The sequence below is a fragment of the Podarcis melisellensis genome, assembly GCF_964234715.1.
Source record: "Podarcis melisellensis genome assembly, chromosome: 2".
NCBI lineage: Eukaryota > Metazoa > Chordata > Lepidosauria > Squamata > Lacertidae > Podarcis > Podarcis melisellensis.
The window spans coordinates 35,712,023-35,724,609 of record NC_138529.1 but is presented as its reverse complement, the minus strand read 5'-3'; the positions used below and the strand labels follow the sequence as shown (position 1 = coordinate 35,724,609).

General features: G+C 43.7%; 1 long non-coding RNA gene across 3 annotated transcripts; it reads right to left on the bottom strand.

Moving 5' to 3' along the window:
* Window positions 1-6,650: 6,650 nt before the first annotated feature.
* Window positions 6,651-12,240, bottom strand: LOC309362506. 3 transcript variants are annotated; one of them, XR_014164982.1, is made up of 5 exons: window positions 11,515-12,240; window positions 10,545-10,633; window positions 8,494-8,536; window positions 7,707-7,799; window positions 6,651-6,777 (listed from the first exon to the last, which is right to left on the bottom strand). It is a non-coding gene; the product is annotated as an uncharacterized lncRNA (long non-coding RNA). The 3 variants fall into 3 exon arrangements; XR_014164981.1 differs by lacking the exon at window positions 7,707-7,799 and having other exon boundaries at window positions 6,651-6,772; window positions 8,490-8,536; XR_014164983.1 differs by lacking the exon at window positions 7,707-7,799.
* Window positions 12,241-12,587: the final 347 nt, after the last annotated feature.

The window sequence follows — 12,587 nt, the reverse complement described above, 5'->3', positions numbered from 1 at the left end:
AGTAAACTTATTTCAGGTAAGCGTGGTTACAGCCCAAAATGCTAGAACCAAAGTGCAAGTAGAAGCAGGAACCGCTAACGAGAGGTTGTTGTTGTGTTTTTAAAAACGGAAAATAATTAGTGCGTTCCTCAAACAGAATGGACATTTCCTCTTTGACGTTCAGTCGACACATGGCATTACTCCAAGCAGATAAGATCATTCCTCTAGAGGCCCATGTAGAGTAAGTGACCATTAAAAAACACTCTTACCCATTCAGGAAAAACAACAACCCACCTTTACACTGGAAACTTGAACAAATGTTCTTTTGCCTTAGCAATGTATCAACACTGTTCAGAGCTGTATTATTATTATTTTTAAAGACATCACTAAGAGTGGGGCTGTTTACTGTTAAAGGGGGTGGCAAGTTTACTGAGCACCACTGATTGGTTGAAATGGGAGAAAAAGGAGACAATCAAGATATATGTATCCACAGCACTTTGGGTAAATATTATGGTGGCAGTAACTACCACAGTGAAGCTGTGTCCAGTTCTCCAAACTACATTAGTAACGCCAGAAACAGTCTAATCAGAAGTCACATCACATGCTCCACAGAATTGTTTGCACACAGTTTCCACAGAATTTCAGCCGGTAAAGAATGAACCTTTGTACAAGAGATTCCTCTTGTTTAATAAGGAAGATATTGGATTGTCTGTGTATAATGTATACACTATGATTCCTGGCTGTTTTTACAAGAGGTTTTAAAAGGTGTGGTGTTTTTTTAAAGTAACATTTATATGTATTAATTTCATATGGTGGTCTCAAGTTTTGACAGCTGTTTTGCAATTTATAATAATAATTTTACCAAGAGAAAGGAAAATAAAATAAAACACAGGTTGTAGTCATGATTTAGTAGTTACTTTACATAGCCAATTTGTGCTGGTCTACAGCTTCTGTTTTGGAGCATTTCTAAAAGCCCTGCTTTCTGAATACAGAATGAAGCTGAGAGAATACCCACAGTATGTAGCTCACAGAAGCTTATGCAAAAATAAATTTGTTGGCCTTTTAAGTTTCCTGTTGTCTATCCTATGTAATTGTTTTTTATCTCAAAATTTTGCTTGGTGGGGCATGCTTACTTGTTATTTTGTTTATTGCCAGCAGCCTCACACCTCAGGAATTCTAAGAAGCAAACAAACAATGAAAAATCAGTACACTTTTGAAATCAGTGGTTAAAATCAGTGCTGTTTTGAAAGCTTGAGCCCACCATCTTGTTTCAAAACCGCATCAAATTGTATCCAAGCATAGATGAAAACCTGGGACTATCATGCGAAAATTGTTAACAATTGTTAACAAGTCCAAACGCCTTCCACCTAGCTTTCCAGAATATATTCTAAATGATCATTTCAAATTTCCTCCCCACAGTGAGCTTAGGGGGACTCACAATAAAAAAATTACAGAAAAACAATTTAACACACTATGGGCATGTACCTACATGTTACCATGCTACTGGTGTTTGATGCTGAGCGCCCATCATGTTTGCCAGAGTCTATCCTGTAGTTTCTTGAAACTCATTTGATGCTTTTCCTGCAAACCAGCTTCCATTCCAAATGCAAACACAGGACTGTTGTAGTGCCCAAACCAATCTGCAGTATGGACACGTAAACAGTGGACTTGGTTCAATGGATTACAGGTTTGTCAAGTTACTCAGGCTCAGCCACTGTATGGGAATAATTCTGTACTACACGGACAATGGAAATTTTAAGTTGTTTGTAAGCCCACCCCTACCCTTCATCCACACAAAAACCTAAGTGCAAAAGAGCATGAGCATTGTACATTGGGGGTTCACTCAGTCCTGGGAACCAAATGTGTCCCTCTAGGCTTCTGTCCGGCCCTTGAGACTCTCCCTAGGCTTTGACCTTGCCAACCCTGTTTTGTGGCAGCCTGGAGTGTGTCACTGAAGGGTGATAATACCTCCTGCATGTCTGGATGGCTGAAGAAATGGGGATTTGCACCTGCAAATAGAAACCTTTGGCTTTTCCACGGATGGAATGTAACCTGCTATAGAACACCTACGAGATAACAGGGAAGATTGTTGTACTGTGCAACCTGTTGCTCCACATGTCAATGACCTGAGGCTCTCTAAAAGGTGACCTTGATGTCCAAAAAAGGCTCCCTACCCATTGATGCACATGTTTGGGACAGAGAAGCAGAAGAAACAGGCTGCTGCTATGTTGTGGCTGCAATAGAGGCCCAGATTTTCCTATGAATACCACTGTGTCCCTATTCAGATTAATACCTCTGCATAGGTAGATGACATTATCACCTGCACATATTGCATTCCCCTGCATCGCCTCACATCCTTACCAGACCAAAGAAGGAGATGGGGCTTGGAGAGACATTTTCCGCAACATTGTCATAGACCAGATTGGTCTTATGAATTACAAGGTTGAGCACTAGAGGTGCAGAATGAATCAACTGAACTAATCTTTTTCAACATGGCACCATCCTGATGTTGTTGGTCTCCAGCTCCCATCAGTCTGAGCCCGCATGGCCAGTGGTCGGCAATGATGGGAGTTGTAGTCTAGCAACATCTGAAGGATAGCAGTTTGGGGAAGGCTAGATGAGAAACTGAGCCCTCTTAGTGTTCTTGGTAGTAATGCCTACGTATGACATACTAGCCATTTTCAGAGAGAAAGAAGGCTAAAGTAAAAGGAGCCCAACAGTCAGGTTTCTCTTACACTTGTAAAGCAAAATGGCTGACCTTTAAGCATTGTCGTTCCATCAAAAAGGAAAGTTACAGCTCTCCAAGCCACATATAACCTTTAGCTCACCTCACCCTTTCCTTTTGCAACACATTTTGGCAGAGTGATGCAGTCAATCTACTTTTAAAAAACAAGAAGGTTGAGCATTGAAATTACCTGTTGACATGAACTGAGCCCAGACATTTTCAGCTAGAGGCTATATAAGGGATGCATTCTTTGCTTAAAGCTGCTATTTAACTTTACACAACAGGTCATAAAAACGGTTAAATAACAGGTATTGTCAGATGTGCCCCCCCCCCGGCAGTCTGTTGCATTGGAACAAAATCTTACACAACAAAGACAGCTTCCTTTTCTTAAAGCAGATCAACAACCATCCTTTGACACTGCATGTACTCAGATGAGCCTGGCTGGGTCCCAAGAGCAGCTACCAGGGCCCTGCTCACAGATGCATTGATAAGGTCAATCAGATTGCAAGGCTGGGTCAGTGGTGGCCCTGTTGTTGAACTTACTCACACAGGGCATCTGTTTTTTCCGCCTATTTAGCCATTTTAAACCAGGACCTTCCAATGTGCTTTTAATGAATTGACATCAGCTTGGATTTTTCAGCTGCTGCCGATACTACACTGGTACCTCTGGTTATGTACTCAATTCGTTCCAGAGGTCCGTTCTTAACCTGAAACTGTTCTGAACCTGAAGCACCACTTTAGCTAATGGGGCTTCCTGCTGCCGCCGCACCGCCGGAACACGATTTCTGGTCTCATCCTGAAGCAAAGTTCTTAACCCGAGGTACTATTTCTGAGTTAGTGGAGTCTGTAACCTGAAGTGTATGTAACCAGAGGTACCACTGTATTTCATCTTTCTTTCTTGTGGTTGGCTGGTTTGGCTTTGAACCATTTCATGCTGCCATTTTAGTTTTTAAAACCACACATTTAAAAGTTGTTTTGTCCTATTTCCACAAACCACCTTGAGAAGGCTTTTCTGCCCTGGAAAGGCAGGGGGGGTGTCAAAATAAATATAAGGTCCATTGTCTTGTTTCCCCTTCTCCGAATGAATGAAAAGACCCTAATTTCCCTTCTCTTACTCAGCAGTCACCACTTGGCTTACTAACATAGCACAGCTACAAAAACCTAGTGAGAACACTGTAAGTAGGTCAACTGCAGCTAAAAAGATGCCCTCTAGACACTGTTGGATGGAAGCTCCTATCAGCTCCTGCTAGCATGACCAATAGTCTGGGATAATGGGACCGGCCTTTTGCCGACCAAAGATCCACTTTCTTGCAGTGTTATGGGAGCCACCGTTCTTTTGTATGGCATCTGCTGCTTCTCCTCTCTACTCAGATGTGCACACAGGAATCACTTAGGCAAGGCTAATAAGGTTCTTCCCCACATCCACGTAGTCTTTGGTTAGGCAGAAGCCACATAGCTGCTCCAGTTATACTCCCAACTTCAAATGTGAACCACCTTTTAAGTTACAAGAATTCCTACTTCCTGGCTGGATTAGAAGTTAATGCAGGCAGACAAGGCTCACTTAAGACCTCAAAACAAAGTTTGTGCATGGCCCTAAGGAACAGGATCCTTGGCGCAAATGTGTTCAACACACCCAACATTTGTTTTATCAACAGGAAAAAAATGTGATTAGCTCAGGCGAGCAACACCCACTCCCAACAGTTTATGCCAGAATGACCATTACAACATATGGAGAGATTATGTAACAGGAGCCCTTCCCAATTCCAGCTGTTTAGCTTAATTAAGAAAGCTTAAGGACTCGCTTACCATTAGCCAATACTCTTCTTTCTAGAGAGGCCAGATATGTTCTCCTGCTGACACAACATGGCATTTACAGGTCAGGATAAAGGTTACACAAGTATGAAGTGCAACGTACTAGGCTATGTTGACAGCTCAAGCTGATGACCCACTGCAGAAGTCTGTGAACAGGATTGCCAAATGCAGGGACTTATTAACTGAGCTTAGAACACAAGAATTTATTCAGAACTGTTTATGTTTATAGACCTCTCCATTGTAGAAAACATGAAAATATATAATTGTGCCAAAGCCCAAATGACTTTTTCTGCAGCTTCCCATGACCTGGCCCCCCTCCTTTAATTGCCTTGCTTCTCCACAATCCCTTCCTCTGCCAAAGGTCATTCAAAGGAATTTGCTTTTGTAATGCTCTAGGAGCATTACCCCCACTTTTGCAGTTTTGTGCTTGTTTAAGTGTGGCTACAAATTTTAGGGTGGGGGCCACAGCTGATGATCTATTAATAGAATATCTATCATGCAAAGTGTAAGTATATTAAGTGACAAGATGCACTTGAGCCATTCTCTTCGTAGCAAATAAAACTATTGGCAGAATGCAATAATGCCCACTTATACCACAAAGAACTCATAACCCACCTACTTTCAGCAGCCAGAAGCATCATAGCCAGACGCTGGAGAGACCTGTCAGGAGTAAGCATGGACCAATGGTACCAAATAGTATGGGAAACAGCCCTACTAGAAAAATTAACCAATAAACTGAAACTGACACGGGGACAAACAGAAGACGACGCCTTCACCCCGGTATGGCTCCCCTTTATCACATACACATACAAGACAATGACAATAATCCACCAACAGCATACAAATCAATATGGCTAACCTGATCCAAAACACCCACCCACCCCACTCACACATGAAAACAAAGACCACCACAGCCAACCACAAATGAATAACCACACCCTAGGCCAACCCTAACCTCTCTCAACAGCAAAGGAACACAAGCGAACAGCAAAGAACCTGCACAAGCAACGCTGACACCAAACCCTACATACAGTAAGTAAAATAGAAACATCGCCACCTGACCCCCTTTCTTCCTAATGTCTCAACAAATGAAACTGATTTGTAAAAATGTTACATGGGGGAAAAAACCACGAGAGACATTGCACACTTTTGTAAATCAACAAAATCTTTAATAATAATAAAAAAAGAAAACTATTGGCAGAATGTGCATCTTTAGGCTATGTATGCACACAAGACTCTTGTTTTTAATGTACACTACCTGGGGATCTTTTGATAAAGGGGGGTATATAAATTGAATAAATAATAATGTTCCATATTCTGAAACCATTGCCACATACTCATGAACGTCACATATATGCCACAGAGCATGATGGCTCTGTAAAAGAAGACTGTAAAGTCAATGTCTGAAGTTTGGGGCTTTCTGCAATGTCTGAAGTTTGGGGCTTTCTGCAATCCTGAGGAACTAAGCCTTTATAAGGTGCGCTTCTAGATCTCTCAATTGTGGAGAAACGGTTAAAATAATACAGCACCACAAGAACTATAGGGGTGTGTGGATACAAGTTGGTATAACAAAACAGCATTTTATTACCCTTATGCACATCTTGCCCCTCTGTCTCCTTCTCCCCCATTCCCGCTCTCATAACTTCAGATCTCAAGCTGAAGTTTGAATTAAACAGCAATGCATGTGCTCATATATGCACAATGCAGAGAATTTGTGCAGAGTGCATTGTTGGAAGCTTCTAAAGAGATGCTATTCCAGGCTTTCTAAAGTAGGTTGCTAAAAGTTCAGTACTGTAATAATAATAAAAACAACAACCAGCCACCATAGAACATCTAGCACCCTTGTGTAATCTACTATGACAACAATTCCTGGAATGTAATTGCAGCCTTTTGTTTGCACCAGAAAAGACACCAGGGAGACATAAGCCTTCATTTTGTATAATTCTTCGCCCTCTAGTGGTAGAAAGGGATGCAACAGCCAGAATAATTTGAGAATGCAGATAGATGTCACATCACAAAGTGGATATAGGCAGGGATAATGAAGATAGGAGCATTTCTCTTTAGCAACATGTAGACAAAAATAAATATTTTGAGAAGTGTGCCTTCTGCAGGACATCAACACTCAAACCACAGCTAGGATAGAACATCTGATTTTAATGAAGTGACTTTACACAAACCAGAATGACGCACGAGAACAAAACGGAATTTTGACAACTCTTTCCTCTGCAGAACCTGAGCACTGCTCTTCCAACAGCACTTACCTGGAATGTAAAAGTTGTAATGGTCATCATGGCAAGGAAAAGTCAAGTCAGAAGCTTCACACATAAAATCAGAAGCTAGTGTTTCCCCATAATCTCCAATAGAAGAGATCCACTGATTTCCGAATTAAAACCAGAGATTCTCTTTATTTGCAAGGTGTTTTATTTGTGAGTAACAGTAGGAGTTACTCACAATCCCCTACATTTCTGAATACTGTATTTTTTGCTCTATAAGACACACCAGACCACAAGACACACCTAGTTTTTGGAGGAGGAGAATAAGAAAAAAATATTCTGAATCTCAGAAGCCAGAACAGCAAGAGGGATCGCTGCGCAGTGAAAGCAGCAATCCCTCTTGCTGTTCTGGCTTCTGGGATAGCTGCGCAGCCTGCATTCACTCCATAAGATGCACACACATTTCCCCTTACTTTTTAGGAGGGAGGCTCTTATAGAGCAAAAAATACGGTATGTCCCAGATCCATGCTTGCCTAATGGCTGGAAATTTACAAGCCCCAAACACTGATTCATCACATGTATGCAGTGAATTAAGGGGAGATGGCAAATAGCCCAAGATCATTCAGAGAGCTTCATGGTTTGGTGGTGATTTAAGAGTTGTGTTCAGCTAAGTTTTACTCGTTGAAATGAACACGACCAGGTTAGTCTACTCTGAGTAAAATATAGTTGAATACCACCCTGAACCTAATTCTCCCCAGCCTGGTATGAGACTTAAGTACAGAGAATGAGATGCCTGAGTACAGCTTTTAAAGTTCAAATACACTCTTGGGACAGATCCTAAGCGTTGCAACTTTGAGGGAATGATGTCGGCCACCTTTACAGAGGAGTTCCAAAACTGCACACAAGGGCTCCCTGTGCCAAGGTGGCCTGATAGTTTAGCACTCCATGAACAAAGGTAACCAAAACTAATACGCTACCTGTGGAATAACAGAGTGCAGAGCTCAAGCTGCTCCATGCCTCCAGGAGATGAAGGCCAAGTTCAGCAACACAAAAGAACACAATCTTCTCCCCTTGAGGGCAGAAAGCAACTTGAAAAGCATGCCGATAGTTGCAGTTCTCATGTTCAGGCTTGGAATACTTGTATTGATAGGTTTTTATTCCTCCATCAGTTGGTCCCAGTCCAATAAGCACCCCAGATAGTTAGGCATTGAAGCTTTCCCTATCTCTGTTTTCAGGCCTCCAGACGCCTTACCTGGTGAACTGCTGCCCACCAAGCAGTTGCAGCAATTCCCCATTGTGAGATTTAATCAGCAACCTTAAATGAGGCGATATTCGCAACACCTATTCTGTATACTCAAAATGTATTTGCTGCTGGCTGATTTACTCTTTAAGTTACACCAAGTTTATTTTGAAATGTTAGTAAGAAGAGATTCCAAGTCATGTTTCAAAATGACAGGGACAGTGACTTCTGCTAAGTATGGAATATCAGGACAAATTATTAAAGCAGGCATATTTCAAGCACTGAGCTTCCACTGATGAGAGGCACAATGGCTTGCTAATTAATAAAAACAAGAACACACAGAGGGACCAATAAGGCATGTGACAATGCACAAATGAGATCTGGGTGTCCCTAGTCAATCGTTTTCCCTCTCCAAGGCCTACTGTACAATAGAAATATACAATTTGTATCTCTTGCATATGGCCTAATACGCAACAGGTCCCCTTGCATGCCTCTTAGGTAGATCTCAAATAAGTCATACTTACCGATGAGAATCCTTGTTCTGTACTGCTTTTGGTCCATCAGTACCTACAAGATATATTTGATAGTCACTGTCATGGTGTCATTTTTAATGTGATTAAAGTTCATTGTACAAGATGTTTCTAAACTTTTAAATGAAATGGTTAATAGATCAGCTACAGGCATATTAGAACTCTGCTTCACTATTTAGCATGATGATCCTTGGAATTTTAAAAGAGCCCACCTGGTATCAAGAATTGTCAGGAAACAGACTTCATATCACAGGATGGTTGCTTGCATCTTTCAGACACACCATATCTAGCAATGGTGGCCCTATAACAATTTAAACAGCGTGTCAAATCAATGCCACACACCCAGAACCAAGTAGAATGTGGAAATTAGAGACTACGTTAGATGCCACAAGCAGTACAGTGGTGCCTCGCAAGATGAAATTAATCCGTTCCGTGAGGCTCTTCGTATAGCGGTTTTTTCGTCTTGCGAAGCAAGCCCATTGACAGCTTAGCGGATTAGCGCTACAGTTGTCAAGCGGCTTCTCAGCGGAACAGCTGATAAGCGGCTTAGCGGCTTAAGAAAAGGGCGAAAAAAGCAAAAAAAACCCACAGGGGGATGCAAGATTTTTTTCGTCTTGCGAAGCAACCCCATAGGGGAATTCGTTTTGCGAAGCGCCTCCAAAACGGAAAACCCTTTCGTCTAGCGGGTTTTTCGTCTTGCGAGGCGTTCGTCTTGCGGGGCACCACTGTATGTCTATGTCCTTTAATTTAATTTATTAATTGCATTCTTTCTCAACCTTCCTCTCAAACTAGTCCTGGGCAGAAGGCTTGAAAAGTCAATTACGGTACACGAATAACTCTATTAAGACAAATTCAAGAATCTGAATCAGGTTTCATATATTTATTCGGCCATCAGAATGTCACAAACAGCATGCCAACTTTCAAGTTTGCCAGAATTCTTCATCAGTCTAGAGCAGGGGTCAGCAAGGCTTACCAGGCAGGGGCAGGATCACTCCAGCGAAGATCCTCCGTGGGATGGACCACTGCAGCGTGGCGCAGGAAATCGCACCTGCACACGTCCGCAGTGCTGGAAATCGCGCCTGCACATGCCTCGACGCTGGAAATCGCACCTGCGCAGAAGCAATTTTCGGCGTCTGGGCATGCGCAGAAGCAATTTCAGGCGCCGCGGAAGAGAGTCCCTGCGCCACACTGGTTTAGCACAATGCGTGGGGACTCGCCAAGCAGGCGGCTCAATTCGGGGGGGTTCGGGGGCCGGTTAAAAGGCCACCGTGGGCTGCTTACGGCCCATGGGCTTTAGGTTGCCGAACCCTGGTCTACAGATCATAGATAACCAAGCTAATGCCCTGCAGATGTTGTTGGACTCCCAACTCCCATCAGTGCCAACCAGCATGGCCAAAGGGCAGGAATGATGTGAGCTGAAGATCAGAACAGCATCTGGAGAACACCATGTTGTCTATCCCTAGGCTACATAATAAAGTGGGTAGGGGGGGAAGGGAAAGTAAGAAAAAGTTTGCTGATCATGAAGCCATGGAATCTACATTACAATCTTTAGATGGAATATGGAAGGAGGTAGCAGACATTTAAATGATGTTATGTCAGGCACTATGAAAGTTTCAGGTTGAACCAAAGGCTGCCGAGATGAATGAACACATAATGACTGCCTGTCTCCTCCCTCCCTCAATTTTTGGGAATATAAAATCCAGCAGTTACTCAGTTTTGCCTCCACCCTTAATTAGACACTTGACAGAAGAGAATGCAGTCTGGGTTTTCTCTGCATGTCGCAACAGATCTGTATGCAGTATCATACATGACCATCAAGCTGCTGCTAGAATGCTCACACCTGTTACTGCACAGGGCAGACCCCAAAAAGGAGGCTGCCAGGTTTTCATCTAGGGCAAGGTCAGGTTAGCTGGTACAAGGCAGGACCACAGCAGGCCCAGCTACGCAGCAACCATTTCCCAGCCCATGGGCTTTATACCAAGCTGCAAATACACATTTTGGTGTGTGTTTTTAAACAAACCTTCTTATCACAACAAATGTCTTACCTCAAGGGGGGGGGGAAACGTAGTACTTCCAAAATGGTAGTCAACTTGTCCAAATGCAAATAGCTTTTATTTTGGAGATGGTTCCACTACTACATATAAAGAAAGTTGCAGTATGAGCAAAGCATGAACATTGGTAAAAAAAAAATTACCTTTTAGGAATTAAAGCACCAGTAATAAAAAGTACAGTATACAGATTGTTTCCTTTCCATCACCAAGGGTGAAGAGCCGACTCACTCAATATTCTAAAACAGGCTTCCTCAATCTTGGCCCTCCAGATGTTTTTGGCCTACAACTCCTATGACCCCAGCTAGCAGGACCAGTGGTCAGAGATGATGGGAATTGTAGTCTCAAAATATCTGAAGGGCCAAGGTTGAGGGAGCCTGTTCTAAAGTATATTTGGGTACACCTGAGTGACAGGATTCATCTGAAAGGGAAGTACTTTATGTAATCTGGATCCATTAAAAGTAGCTTGGTCCTTCCCATAATAGGCTATCATTTCTCCAATGAATGTCAAATATTAAATATTATGATTTAAGAATTACTTGCATACATAATTCCCATTGTCTTGCTTTCTCAACTGGATTTTTATCCTCTAAGCATCTTCTAGCAAGTTCAAAACCTCTTCCTTCCCCTAAAATCTGGCTTCTGCCAGAAGACCAAAGACAGAAAGGTGGAGCAAGTGGTACAACCCAATTCCCAGCCACTCCACCCAACTCCCTTTACTTTCCAAGTACTCAATTTCTACAATCTCCCTGTTATCTGGAGCCATGTGACTTCTCACCTACTCTGCTGCATTTTCTCAAGTCTCCTTCTTAAAACCTTTATTCCAGAGAGAGTCATCACTGACTCCATGTTGTCTTTCCTTTTTAGCTCCCTCAATGGTGCTCTTTCAGGTAAGTCATCACTGCACCCAAAATCAAGTAAAGCAAACAGACCCATACATAAATACACGTTCCAATAAATATTTCACCTTCACCATCCCAGGCAGTCATGCTTCTGAGTCCCAGCTGCTGGAAACCATAGGAGTGCTCCTGTGCTCAGGTCTTGTTTGCAGGTTTCCCACAGGCATCTTGCTGGCCACTGCCAGAACAGGGTGTTGGGCCAGATGGGCCATTGGGCCCAATCTTTTTACATTCTTACCCACAAGAGCAGAAGATCTACATGCTGCCACAAACCACCTTACTCCATGGCCCACTAATCAATCTACGAGAGGCAAGGCAGTCTTGCTGAAAGTTCAAATGGGCACCCCAGGGAGGTAAACTCCCGTTTACTGTTAACTGTAGGAGTAAGGCAATGGAAAAAAAGACTATTTTGGCGGGCGGGGGGAGGCGATAATATTAATTTACTGCATTTATACCCCTTTTCTCCAACAAGGAATTCGAGGTGGCATACGTGGCTCTCCCCCTTCCCACCCAATCCCCACGACAACCCTGCGAGGTAGGTTAGGCTGGGCTGAGAGAGGTAGCGTCCGGCCCCGCTAGGGCCACCCCAGGTGAGCATAATGGCCGAGTGCGGAATTCGAACCCAGGTCCTGGTCCGGCACACCCTGACCATTTCTTAAGGCTAAGCTCTTGCCAGCAGCAGCCCCGTCCACGTCCTATGGAGAAGCGCGTGGAGAGAAAAGGGGAGGCCGCACACGCCGCCCTCTCCCCCCCCCACCCCTGCGCCGCCTCGAGAGCCCCGCCGCCCGCGAAAGGCAAACCTTCCACCAGACCTTCCTGCAGCCGAAAGCGCACGCGCGCGCACAACTCACGCGGAAGCGGAACTCAGGCCACGGCTCGAGGGCGGAAGAGATCCGCAGGAAGCAAGGGGCTCCCGCTCTAGGACTCCAACTCTGTAACCCTCGCTTCCACGACTCCGAGGTTCACGCCTAAAGCTGTAGAGCGCCCTCTCGGGGTCGGAATGGAATCCTACCGTCGTGAGTTCCAAGGCCGGCCTCTGAACGGGGCTGTATCAAAGGCGCTTACCTCTCAAGACAGAAATGGCTAAAAAAACCAAATTGCAGCTGCCCTTCGTGCAGCTCAGGGCACTCCCATGTAAGCC